A 12,815-nucleotide genomic window follows, 5' to 3' on the forward strand; every position below is an offset into this window, starting at 1 on the left:
CACTGACGTCCTCGGGCAGGGAGCCAGCTGCTCTGCCCTGGACTGTCTACATGTGACTTCAGTCCCATAGTCTCTGGGATGGCCCTGCAATCCATCCGGTTCAATAAGGCCCACTCGCACTTCCTTCCCAAGGCACATGTGAAGCAACATTTACCAAAACCAGAGGAATAGAGCCATAAAAAGAGAGAGACCCAACACTCTCTCTTTGGCAATGGATAAAATGTTTTTCAAGTTGCCAACCATACCTATAGTTGGAAGTAGTGGGAAAATTGTTTAAGTATGAGGGTAGAAATGCTAACAGCTGTTCTTTTAGATCGAGATCAGGATTACTGTTGTGACTGTACCAATGGCTGTTTAAATATTGTGTTTTTCTTATTAAAAAGCAGCTTATGAATAAGGCAGCTATGCAACAATGTTCAATTTAATGGGGCAAAGCTGACTGGACACATTGCAATTTGATAGCTGTCCTTTATAGCCAAAGCTTGCTTGGTAGTGCACGGGCTCTATGTCAGGAGATCAAGTCTGACTCGAGACTTGAGCACAAAATCTCCAGTGCGGTGCTGAGCGAGCGGAGCACTGGTTAACATTCATGCCTCAAACCAACACCATCAAAAAACCAATTATCTGGCCATCTAAATAAGTGGTGATTGTGAGAGTTTGCTGTGCACAAACCTGAGCTCCCTTCTCTGCATCACAACATGACTGAACTGCAGAGAGTACTGAATTGGCTGTAAAATGCTTTTGGGGCATTGCTCTTTATTTTGAAATAAAATCTCCTCAAGGGAGGATTAAAAGTTCAGGGACTTTGCAGCCTACCCAAATTATCCTTTTAGAGAGAGTGCAGGGGATGTGAAGGGATAAAATATTTTATTCCTGTGCTTTCTGTAGTGGGCTGTGTGTAGGGCAATCAGAGAAGTTAAGTGGTAAAGAAAGCGTCTCAGAAATACGGAAAGATCACAAGCAGTCTGGGACAAGGGGACCGAGGGGCAGAGTGGGAAATGTAGCAAACTAAAAACCTTCTACCCTAAAGGCCTAGCACTTCCTGTCTTATTTTTGGCCTTCAGTTGGAGCCGGCCTGTTTGGTCAATGCATTGGATGGGTGGAGTGAGGCTGTGTGTGGGGAGTTGTGCAAATCCGTGTTGCTGCGGAGTGGGCACCTAACCAGAGAGCAGAGGCAATCTGCAGCATTGGCCGGCACTTGAAAGGCTGACTAAAGACAGGCAGTTGTAAGGCAAGGAGCCAAAAGGTCAGCCTTGTGATGCACTGGGCTACCTCATGATTTCTAAAAATAAACAGGCCAGGGCAGATAGACGGACAGATGTTAAGTTACGCAAACTGCAGGCAGTGAATCAGAGACAGGATTCAAAACCAGGGCTGACGTATATGATTTGTGAATTATGAGGACAAGCAAAAGGATCCTGACCGCCTCCCATTTTGGAATTTTTCTGTATTTGTTGATTTAGGGTGTGCATGTGGTTACGTATGTTCTATTTTTATACATGTATATTCATCCTACTTATAAAGCCTTTTCTGTGAAGATAGCATGATTTTCCTTTAGGTAATGTATGCACATTTTATAAGTGAGATCAGAAAATTTTGAAAGCCATCGTGTTAACTCATCATTTGTTTGACTTTTTAAAAATTCTTACAACCCGGTCAGATTGTGCCCCATCTGCTAAAGATGTATAAGCAGTTAGTGGTGTGCATCCTCGGCCTAGCTGGGGAGGCCCGGCCCGCCCGATAGATGCTCTTACAGGCAGTGCAGGAGGTGGAAGTATGTAATGGAGATCAGGGCTGGGGGAGGGAGTGGATGGGAGAAGAGAGGAGAGGGTTCCAGATTTAGTGAATTGAAATTGTCCCAGCCTAAGTAGTGAGCTGATTGATAGTTATTCCAGTTGGACACAATTCCAATCTAAGACACATCATTTTACCATAAAACCTCATGGTATTGATGGGCAACAGGCACCAACACTGAAAACAACATCCCACGTGATACCTCATAACCACTTTATGTGTGGCACTTGTAGCAAAACCTGCCTTTCGCTGGCCTTTTCAGCCTTCAGCAGAAATGCTCCATATGAAGCTATCCCATCTCCCACGGATTTAATTTGCTGCATATCCATCATCCTCTGTAGTTGGAAGGATGCCGACAACATTGGCAATCCTTCATTACCTTCTGTCAGTAAAATTCAGCATCACTCCTGAGACTCTGAAAGACTCCCCATCACCACAGAAAGTGTGCATCAAGCCATTGAATCTTGTACATGTAGATTACACAGCATCACTTAAACATTGAAACATACCCCTCTTCAAGTCACCAAAATAAACAAAATGCTTACCATGGACTATTTAATAAAAATAGTCCACAATGTGTAGCATCCATAAGGAGCATCAGCTAGATGTGTAGCCAGGAGAAGAGGCCAGAAGTCCCTTGAGATGATCAGTTTTTTAAATGTTCCTTCTCAAACTGTCAGCATGGCTGGCTTGGCCAGCATTTATTGTCCATCCTTTCTTGAACCTCTGTGGTGTAGGTACATCCACGGTGCAGTTAGAAAGGGAGTTCCAGGATTTTGTCCCAATTCAAAGAAGTCTGTACAAGGTCATAAGTGGAAAACTGTGTACGGTTCTGGTTCTCCTACGATAGTAAAATAAAACCCAAGCATTACAGGAAAGGGAAACAAGCTAAAGACAACTGTACAAGGAGAGTTTGAAAAGAAAGGGTTAATGGATAAAACATTCAACATTTTTAATAATTCTGACACAGCTGTGGCTCAGTGGATGGCAGTCATGTCTCTGAGTCAGAAGGTTGTGGGTTCAAATCCTAGTCCAGTGATTTGAGCACACAATCTAGGCTGACACTCCACTGCAGCACTGAGGGAGTCCTGCACTGTCGGAAGTGCTATCTTTCAGATGAGACGTTAGAGCAAAGTTCCATCAGCTCTCTTAGGAGGACGTAATAAATCTCATGAAACTATTTGAAGAGGGGCACTGACATTCTCCCCAGTGTCCTGTCCAATATTTATCACTGAGACAGATTATTTTGTTGTTTTCATGTTATATGTGGAACCTTGCTGTGTGCCACTTGGCTGCTGCAGTTCAACAGTGACTGCACATCAAGGATCATTCTGAGGTTATCTTGAGGGTTTTATATGTGCAAGTTTGTTGGTTCTCTCCATGCCCCTGTCAATTTGTTGGAATTTGACATGAGCTGCAGAACTAGGCTGGAGTGTGGTGTTTGCCCTACAGTTTATTTCTCCCATTACACGTGTTTGGCATGGACTCCACTAGGAATATGTAATGTGCAAACACCTGGAGGAGAACTGGACTGAGATTTGAGAGAAGGGATAATTAAAATATATAAGTGCAACAGACGTATGGGAAAACCACCACCTGAAGTTTCCCCTCCAAGCCACACACCACCCTGACTTGGAAATATACCACCATTCCTTCACTGTCGCTGAGTCAAAATCCTGGAACTCCATCCCTAACAGCACTGTGGGTGTACCTACACCACATGGACTGCAGCGGTTCAGGAAGGCAGCTCACCAGCACCTTCTCAAGGCACTTCGAGATGGGCAATAAATACTGGTCCAGCCAGCGATGCTCACATCCCACTAACAAATACATACAAGTTTGATCTACATGGAGCTTTCCATGTCAAAAACATCGAGACTTTTAAAATCAGGAAATGAAAGGAAACGAAATGGGAGGCAAAACAATCAGTTTGAATGGCGCAAGGAACAGGCTTGAAATAAATTGATGAGAAAAGTCTTTAGTGGACTTTTGAAAGGAAGGAAGGAGTAGAAGAGGTATTTGGAGCTGGAGTTCCAGAAGGAAAAGACATAGTGGCCAGAGGTGGAGCAAAGAGCATGAGGAATGAAGAATGTAGGTAGAGACGTAAAAAGTGAAGAATTTACTGAGAGAGGTTTGTGCCAGCCTTTGGAGCACTTGAAAGCAAGGAGAGGAAAGTTGACATGTTTGTGTGGGTACAGAGAGGCAGTGGAGACTTCCGAGGACAGAGGTACTGGAATTGTGGTACTTTGAGGGCTAAGCTTAAGACCAACTAGATGCTCGGTCTCCCAGTGCTGAGTCCAGTTTCCAGCTCTTGATTGCAGTTTATTGCCTCTTGCAGAATGTGTGAACATTTGGACAGGATTAGGCACTGCTATGAAGCCCATTATAGTTCAAAATTCACTGCTAGGGTACAGTAATATAGTGATTATGTTCCTGGACTAATTATCCAGATGCACGCACTGATACGCCAGCAAGCAGCTCAATTCTACAATGGCTATGTTGTGACGTGGCAGATGACGTGTGGCAGACGGAGGGAAACTTGGTTGCGTTATCACAACAGTTTTGCAATTTGTATTTATTGTGAGATGTGTGACCTTTAGAGATTTAAAACAAAATTAAATTAAAATACTTATTAACAAAATAAAAAAATCAAGCACATACATAAGGCTACAATTACTATTATAACCCCTTATATTCCTAATTAAGCTGAACCCCAGTTACACTCCCTTCAAGGCAATGATCCACAATAGATTTTAGATTTAAAACAAGCTCAGCAAATTAACTCAATACACGGGACAGTAGAATTCCAAATGGCTTTTCTCCAGCTTCAGTTCCATTAGACAGCAGACTCATGCACAAATGCTGAAGGTTTCATTAAGGCTATTTCAAACAATCCTGTTAAATCTTAAATGGCCTTCTGACACACAACCTTTCCATTCTCCTTTATATATGTGTCTCTCTTTTTAATATGTAAATTATATTGTTCCATATGTCTTTGAAATTGTATCTTCCTCATAATATAAAATCTTTCATGTTGCCACTATGTGTTATCAGTAACCTTTGGGGAAAAATAAACACATTCCTTAGCCTTGCTTATCTGGCTAGTTGTAAACAGATTAAATCCCTTTGAAATCCAAATCTCTTCATTTATCTAAAAATGCAAATTCCCTTCACGCCTTAACTGCTAAGCCAGCATCCAGGTTTACTCATTAGCACGTCAAGTATCTAGCTTCTTTTGATGATTTAAAGATTTTGGTCTACTTGGCTCTATAAACCTACTTCACAATAAACCAGAAAAATGCTAGTTTCATGACAGGCTCCTTGAAAATTTAAATTTTGTTCCAATAAACCTGGAAAATAATTTGTTGAGAAACCGGTCTCAGTAAAAAATGACTGTGAAGCTGTCCGATTGTTGTAAAAACAATCTTTGGTGAAGGAAACCAGCTGTCCGTACCCAGGCAGGCCCATGTGTGACTCCAGTCCCAAGCCAACATGGTCGACTCTGTAACTGCCTGCTGAAGTGGCTCAGCAAGTCTCTCGTTTGGCCTGCCACCACCACACCAGGGCAGTGAGCAATAAATTTTAGCCTTGTCAGTAACTCTTGCATCCCGAGATTGGGGGAAAAATATCCCTGTCTATTTTTCCATAGGAAGCATGCCTGCATGCTGGAGGCTTTTGGGAACTACTGCAGTGTGGGCATCAGGAGATGATGGGAAAAGGTGCAGGGGTACGAGAGGAAGGCAATGAGACTATAACAGTACGTGGCTCACTGCCAACAGCCCATCAATCAAGATAAAGGATGGGGATCATGGCTCTAAATTCCCAGCTCCTGATCTCAGCTCGTTATGTTGAGGAGAAGCACATCCCCTGCAGAGAAAGGCAAGACAGATTCATGCCAACTGGAGCTTGCATCAACACCTTGGGAAGTTTGGGGAGGGGCGGGGTAGGGGGGGTTGGTGGCGGTCGTGGAAGGAGATGTGCCTGTGAGAATGAGTTTGGGGCTCGGACCTATGGATTTGGCTGCTCATTAAGCTAGCTGGGGTATGGTGTGGGAGATCAAAGGCTAATGGAAGATGGAGAAAAAGAGACTTCTGGGCTGGGGGGAGGTGGTGGGGAAGGGAGAGGTTTGACCTCTTCCTTGAAAGGGAAGACCTTTGTAAATGTGTTATTCTGCTGCTAAGGCGTACTACCTGCCCTGTCTCTTTAAGATCACAAAGTTTAATTGTTGTAAATGGGCACAAGCTGACGTTAATTTTTGGTCTGTAGTTTGTCAGCTGTTTTGAGATCTATGGGGTCCAGTGTCCCAGGAGGAAATGACCTGATTTCCTTCCCTTCTATTTTCTGGAAGTGTGACAGCCATATAGCAGTGACAATACGAGGCATATATGGCTGTATCTCACTGGGTGTTACAAAACAGTGCAACAACCAACTGACACATTATCAGCCACACTGTGTGTGACTTAATGCTAATGAGGTGGAGCTTTTTTTACTTTATTCATAAAATATCTTCAACCATTCCAAACCATTTCAAAATCACCATTACAAAGGTACAATCAGGTTCAACTTTTACAACATGTATCACAAGGTGCATCAGTACAAACAATGAATATTACAATCATTTGCAGACATTCATTTTGATCTGAACAGCCCGAGGGTCTCTACACAGTTCCCAGCCCCTCGGTGCACTGAGGCAGAAACATCTTAGACAGTGACCTTTCCGCATTGTGCCTTTGCGGCAGCTGCCCCAAGCTTTAGTGCGTCCCTCAGCACGTAGTCCTGGACCTTGGAATGTGCCAGTCTGCAACACTCGGTCGGGGACAACTGTTTGCACTGGAAGACCAACAATTTTCGGGCAGACCAAAGAGCGTCTTTCACCGAGTTGATGATCCTCCAGCTGCAGTTGATGTTTGTCTCGGTGTGTGTCCCTGGGAACAGCCCGTAGAGCACCGAGTCCTGTGTCACAGAACTGCTCGGGATGAACCTCGACAGAAAGCACTGCATCACTCTCCAGACCTTCTTTGCAAAGGCACAATCTATAAGGAGGTGAACAACGGTCTCGTCCCCACCACAGCCACCTCGAGGGCAACATGCCAAGGGGGTGAGACTCCCGGGATGTTGGAAGGATCTTAGAGGGAGGGCCTTTCTCACCACCAGCCAAGCTACGTCTTGGTGCTTTTTGGAAAGTTCTGGCGATGAGGCGTTCTGCCAAATGACTTTGACAATCTGCTTGGGGAACCATCCCACAGGATCCACCCTCTCCTTTTCCCATAGGGCCTCTAGGACGTTATGTGCCGACCGTTGCCTGATGCTCTTATGGTCAAAGGTGTTTCTCTGCATAAATTTTTCCACGAGGGACTGGTGGTACGGCACAGTCCAACTACTTGGAGTGTTCCGCGGCAGCGTGGCCAGACCCATCCTTCACAACACCAGAGACAGGTAGAACCTCAGCATGTAGTGACACTTGGTGGTTGCGTACCGAGGGTCTACGCACAGCTTGATGCAGCCGCACACAAAGGTGGCCATCAGTATGAGGGCGACGTTGGGCACATTTTTCCCCCTTTATCTAGAGGCTTGTACATCGCGTCCCTGCGGACACAATCCATTTTTGACCTCCAGATAAAGCGGAAGATGGCTCGGGTGATCGCCATCGCGCAAGAGTGTGGAATGGGCCAGGACTGCGCCACGTACAGCAACAGCGAGAGTGCCTCACACCTGATGACCAGGTTCTTACCTGCAATGGAGAGGGAGCGTCGCTCCCACATGCCCAGTTTCCTTTTCACCATAGACACTCGCTCCTTCCAGTTTCTAACGCGTGCCCTGGTCCCTCCGAACCATATCCCCAGCACCTTCACACCGTCAGCCCTGACGGTGAAGGGGACAAAGGATCAGTCAGCCCAGTTCCTGAAGAACATGGCCTTGCTCTTCCCACAATTTGCCTTGGTTCCCGAGGCCCGTTCGAACTGGTCGCAGATGTGGATCAGTCTGCGCAGCAACAGCGGATCCGAGCAGAAGACGGCGACATCATCCATGTACAAGGAGGCTTTGATCTGAGTGCCTCCACTGCCTGGGATCATCACTCCTCTTATGCTCGGATCCTTCCTGATGGACTCAGCAAAGGGTTCTATGCAACACACGAAAAGAACAGGCAAGAGAGGACAGCCCTGCCTGACTCCAGATTTAATCAGAAAGCTATCTGATACTCACCCATTGATTGAGACAGCACTACTGATGTTAGTGTAGAGCAGTTGGATCCAATTGTGAATTCCCTCCCCAACCCCAGTTTGGAGAGCACATCCACCAAGTAGGTTGTGCGATATTCTGGCAAAGGCCTTCTCCTGATCCAGGCTGATGAGGCAGGTGTCCACACTCCTGTACATAGGCAATCATATCCCTGAGAAGCGCTAGGCTGTCAGAAATCTTCCTGCCGGGCACAGTGCAGGTCTGGTCAGGGTGGATCACCCATTCCAAAGCAGATTTGACCTTGGACAGAATCTTATAGTCCACATTCAACAGTGAAATGGGTCGCCAATTTCTAATTTCCTCCTTTCCTCCTTGTGCTTGTAGATGAGGCTGATGATGCCTTTCCTCATGGATTCTGACATACTGCCGGCCAGGAGCATACTCTCATACACTTCTAGCAGGTCTGGGCCAATCCAGTCCCACAGAGCCGAATACAACTCCGCCGGAAAGCCGTCGCTTCCGGGAGTTTTACTCTTCTCGAAGGAGTCAAGGGCATTAGTCAGTTCATCAGGAGTTAGCGGCTTGTCCAGGCTCTCCCATGTACTGTTGTTTAAGACCTCCGTGATAGAGGACAGGAAGGACTGGGAGGCCGTGCTGTCTGTGGGCTTCACGTCATACAATCTGGCATAAAAGGATTTGCTGATCCTCAAGATGTCGGACTGCGATGACTTTACTGAGCCGTCTTCTTCCTTCAGGCTGCTGATCACAGAGCTCTCTCTGTGCACCTTTTGGAAGAAGAAGTGTGAGCACATCTCATCCTGCTCCACGGAGCGGACTCTGGAATGGAAGATGATCCTGGAGGCCTCCAAGGCAAAGAACGAGGCTTGCTGGCTCTTCACCTCTTGGAGTTCTTCCTTGACATCAACCCCCATCAACCGGAGCCGGAGCAGTTCTGCATGTTTTTCTGGAGTCGGGACATTTCTCTCTTTCCTTTCTAGCTTTCTGGGTGCCTTTGAGAATGAAAAACCTGTTGATGTTTCCCTTGATCGCTTCCCACCAGTGTGTCAGGGACTCAAAGAGGGGTTTCATGGTTCTCCAACCTTTGTAATCCCTCTTGAGCTCCTCAATGTTCTCTGGGGTCAGCAGTTGCACGTTTAGCTTCCATGTCCCCCTGCCCACCTTCTGGTCTTCCTGTAAGTGACAGTCAGCCAGTAGGAGGCAGTGGTCAGAGAAAATCACCGGCTTGATGTTGGTGGATCTGACTGCGAATGCACGGGACACAAACAGGAAGTCTATCCTGGAACGGATGGACCCGTCTTGCCATGTACAGGTGTATCTACGCTGCGCTCTGTCTGCAGGGTTGCTGAAGATGTCATGCAGCTTGGCATCCTTAACTGTTTCCACCAGGGATCTGGACGTAGCGTCCAATCTGCTGTCGGCCCTGTCGGATTATCCAGAAGAATTGATGATGCAGTTGAAGTTACTGCCCAGAATGACCGGCCTGGAGGTCGCCAGCGGGAGTGGGAGCTGCTGAAAGACCGCCAGCTGCTTGGCCTTTTGTGCCGGGATGTACACATTAATTAACTGGTGTGGAACATTCTTGTACATTACGTCTGCTACGAGGAGGCGCCCGCTCACCACCTCCTTAACCTCGGAGACGGTGAAGTTGCCTCCCTGCAATAGAATACCCTGGCCGGAGGAACGAGGAGCTGAGGTGCGATATTGCACACTCCTGCAGAAACAGCAGGTCAGCTTTGGCCTTGGCAAAGTAGTCCAAGGTCGCAATACATCGCCTAGTAGATTTAATGCTCCGCACATTTATGGATACAATCTTTAAACGCATTTTAAAGCATTTATTCTCTTACCAAACCAGTTGTCTCTGAGAGTCCCAGACCTTTAGTCTGCTCCTTCATACCCATAGTGTGCTCAAATTGCCTCACTTTGGATGGGCTGAGGAAATCCCCATTGGCAGTGTTCTGCTCGGGTGGCATCTGAGGGTCCGTGCAGAGAGCGGGGTTTGAAATGACCTTTGTTGGAGAAGCTTCTCCAATCTTCTCCCCCTCTGGGGCATTGCTCCTCCCGGCTTCCCGGAGTTAGGTTGCGCTGAGCGACTCACTGCTCCCAGATTCCTGGGGCTGTGGTGCACTGGCCTCTTTGGCTTGTAGGCAAATTTGGGGTACGCTGGTCTCCTCATTGTCTCCAATGTTCTGGAACTCGGGTGTCTCGTCCTCCAGCTCCCTAGGGCTTTGCCGCTTTTGCTGTCGGTGCCGCCCTGGCACTTCTTCATCCGAAGAGCAGCTGCCTTTGTTATCCGTGTCGGATGGGGGATGCCTCTTGCAACTTCTCTGGGATATGGCTTGGTTCTTTCTTAACCCCTTCCTCCTTTTGGCTCTCTTCAACGTCTGCCACTCCCCCTGCTGCTTTTCCACTGCTGCTTCCTCCTCCTCCATTGATTCGCTCTCCTCAGGAGTGGGAGGTTCGGGGGCAGTGCTATTGATTGGTTGTCTGCTGCCTCAATCTTTTCCTCCACCTTGTCTCTCTCTGTGTCCTCCTTTGTCCCGTTGTTCTCCCTGGGGGCCATGGTGGTTGGAGTGACACGAAGCATTTCTTCTGCTTCCCCCTCATTGGCTTTGGCTGCCTGTGCATAAGTACGGCAACGTTTGGGGCAGGTCCTGTTGAGGTGGCCTGCCTCACCACACAGGTTGCAGCACTTAGCCTGTTTGCAGTCTTTTGTCTGGTGCCCTTCCTGTTTGCAGTTCTTGCAGAGGGCGGCGCTGCAGTTGGCCGCCACATGACCAGACTTGCCGCATGAGCGACAAAGTTTGGGTTGCCCAGCGTAGACAAGGTACCCACAGCTTCCCCCGATAGCGAATCTGGAAGGAGGGTGGAAGGTGGCTCCCTTACCATCGGTCTTGAGCGTGACCTTAACCTGGCATTTGCATGTCCAGATCCCCAAGGCGTCTCTAACCTTGGTGCAGCTCCAAATCTTGTCGAAGTACCTGGCGAGGAAGGTGAACACGTCGGCGACAGGGACGTGGGGGTTGTAAAGATGCGCCGTCACCACCCGGTCCCGTTGCAATGGCAGAGCAAAGAGCGGCTCCACCGTCAGGATCTTCATCTCCGGCAGGTCTCTCTTCTCCTCGAACACCTTCAGGAACTTGACGCAGGCTGCCACTCACTTGAACGTCACATCGAAAAATCCAGCGCTGGGGAAGTCTTGCAGGCAGTAGATCTCCGCAGCTTTGAACCCACACACCTTTTAACAGGATCCTCTTAGTGAAGAAGGCCCGATCCATAGGTGCTCCTCCTTCGCCGTCCTTCACCTTGAGTCGGACGGTGTTAGGTACCCCATGGTATGGGGTTCGATTGGTTTTAGCATTTGCTTCATGACCTTGCCCTGGCCGAACTATGATCATGGTCTCTCCCCTACCAGGTAAGTGTTTTTTTTTTTGCAAAAATATGCTTTATTCATAAATCTTCAACAACATTTCAAACCATTTCAAAATCACCATCACAAAAATACAATCAGGTTCAACTTTTACAACATGAATCACAAGGTGTATCAGTACAAACAATGAATATTACTATCCCTGGCAGACATTCATTTTGACCTGTACATCCCGACGGGCTCTTTACAGTTCCCAGCCCCTTGGTGCACTGTGGCTGAAAGGTCTTAGGCAGCGACCCTTCCCCAATGCGCCTTTGCGGCGGCTGCCCCAAGCTTTAGTGCGTCCCTCAACACGTAGTCCTGGACCTTGGAATGTGCCAGTCTGCAACACTCGGTCAGGGACAACTTTTTGCGCTGGAAGACCAACAAGTTACAGGCAGACCAAAGAGCATCTTTTACTGAGTTGATGATCCTCCAGCTGCAGTTGATGTTAGTTTCAAAATTTTTGTGGCTTATGTTGCTTGTATTGGATAAGGTATAATAAAGAACCTTGCTGAACAAAGATGTTGAAGTCTATTTTTGGAATTGCAAATCAGGGGAGAGCGCGAACGCAGTCCCCCACTACCACAAATATTGCGGTCGAGTATCCCGCATTTGGGGATATCGCAGGCGTCAGCACACCCAAAGTGCAATGGGCTAGCCTCGTCCTGGGAGAACCTTTTTTTGCAAAAATATGCTTTATTCATAAATCTTCAACAACATTTCGAACCATTTCAAAATCACCATTACAAAAATACAATCAGGTTCAACTTTTACAACATGAATCACAAGGTGTATCAGTACAAACAGTGAATATTACTATCACTGGCAGATATTCATTTTGAGCTGTACATCCCGACGGGCTCTTTACCGTTCCCAGCCCCTCGGTGCACTGTGGCAGTACACTTGGTCGGGTTCAACTCTTTGCGCTGGAAGACCAACAAGTAGCTATTTTTTTTTTGCAAAAATATACTTTATTCATAAATCTTCAAAAACATTTCAAAACATTTCAAATCACCATTACAAAAATACAAACAGGTTCAACTTTTACAACATGAAACACAAGGTGTATCAGAAAAATCAATGAAAATTTCAATCATTGGCAGACATACATTTTAATCTGTACAGCCTGAGGGGCTCTTTACAGTTCCCAGCCCCCCAGTGCACTGTGGCAGAAAGATCTTAGGCAGCAACCTTTCCCCATTGTGCCTTTGCGGCAGCTGCCCCAAGCTTAACTGTGTCCCTCAGCACGTAGTCCTGGACCTTGGAAAGTGCCAGTCTGCAACACTCGGTCGGGGACAACTCTTTGCGCTGGAAAACCAACAAGTTTCGGGCAGACCAAAGAGCGTCTTTCACCGAGTTGATGATCCTCCAGCTGCAGTTGATGTTTGTCTCGGTGTGTGTCCCTGGGAAC

General features: G+C 47.1%; 1 protein-coding gene and 1 pseudogene across 2 annotated transcripts in view; one reads left to right on the forward strand and one right to left on the reverse strand.

The window, feature by feature from the left end:
* The window catches only part of stk26 (serine/threonine protein kinase 26), a 172,208-nt gene that overhangs the window by 78,693 nt on the left and 80,700 nt on the right, over positions 1 to 12,815 (forward strand). The window lies entirely within an intron of this gene.
* On the reverse strand, positions 11,956 to 12,097 carry LOC121282689 (annotated as a pseudogene).

The sequence above is a fragment of the Carcharodon carcharias genome, chromosome 9 (assembly GCF_017639515.1).
Source record: "Carcharodon carcharias isolate sCarCar2 chromosome 9, sCarCar2.pri, whole genome shotgun sequence".
NCBI lineage: Eukaryota > Metazoa > Chordata > Chondrichthyes > Lamniformes > Lamnidae > Carcharodon > Carcharodon carcharias.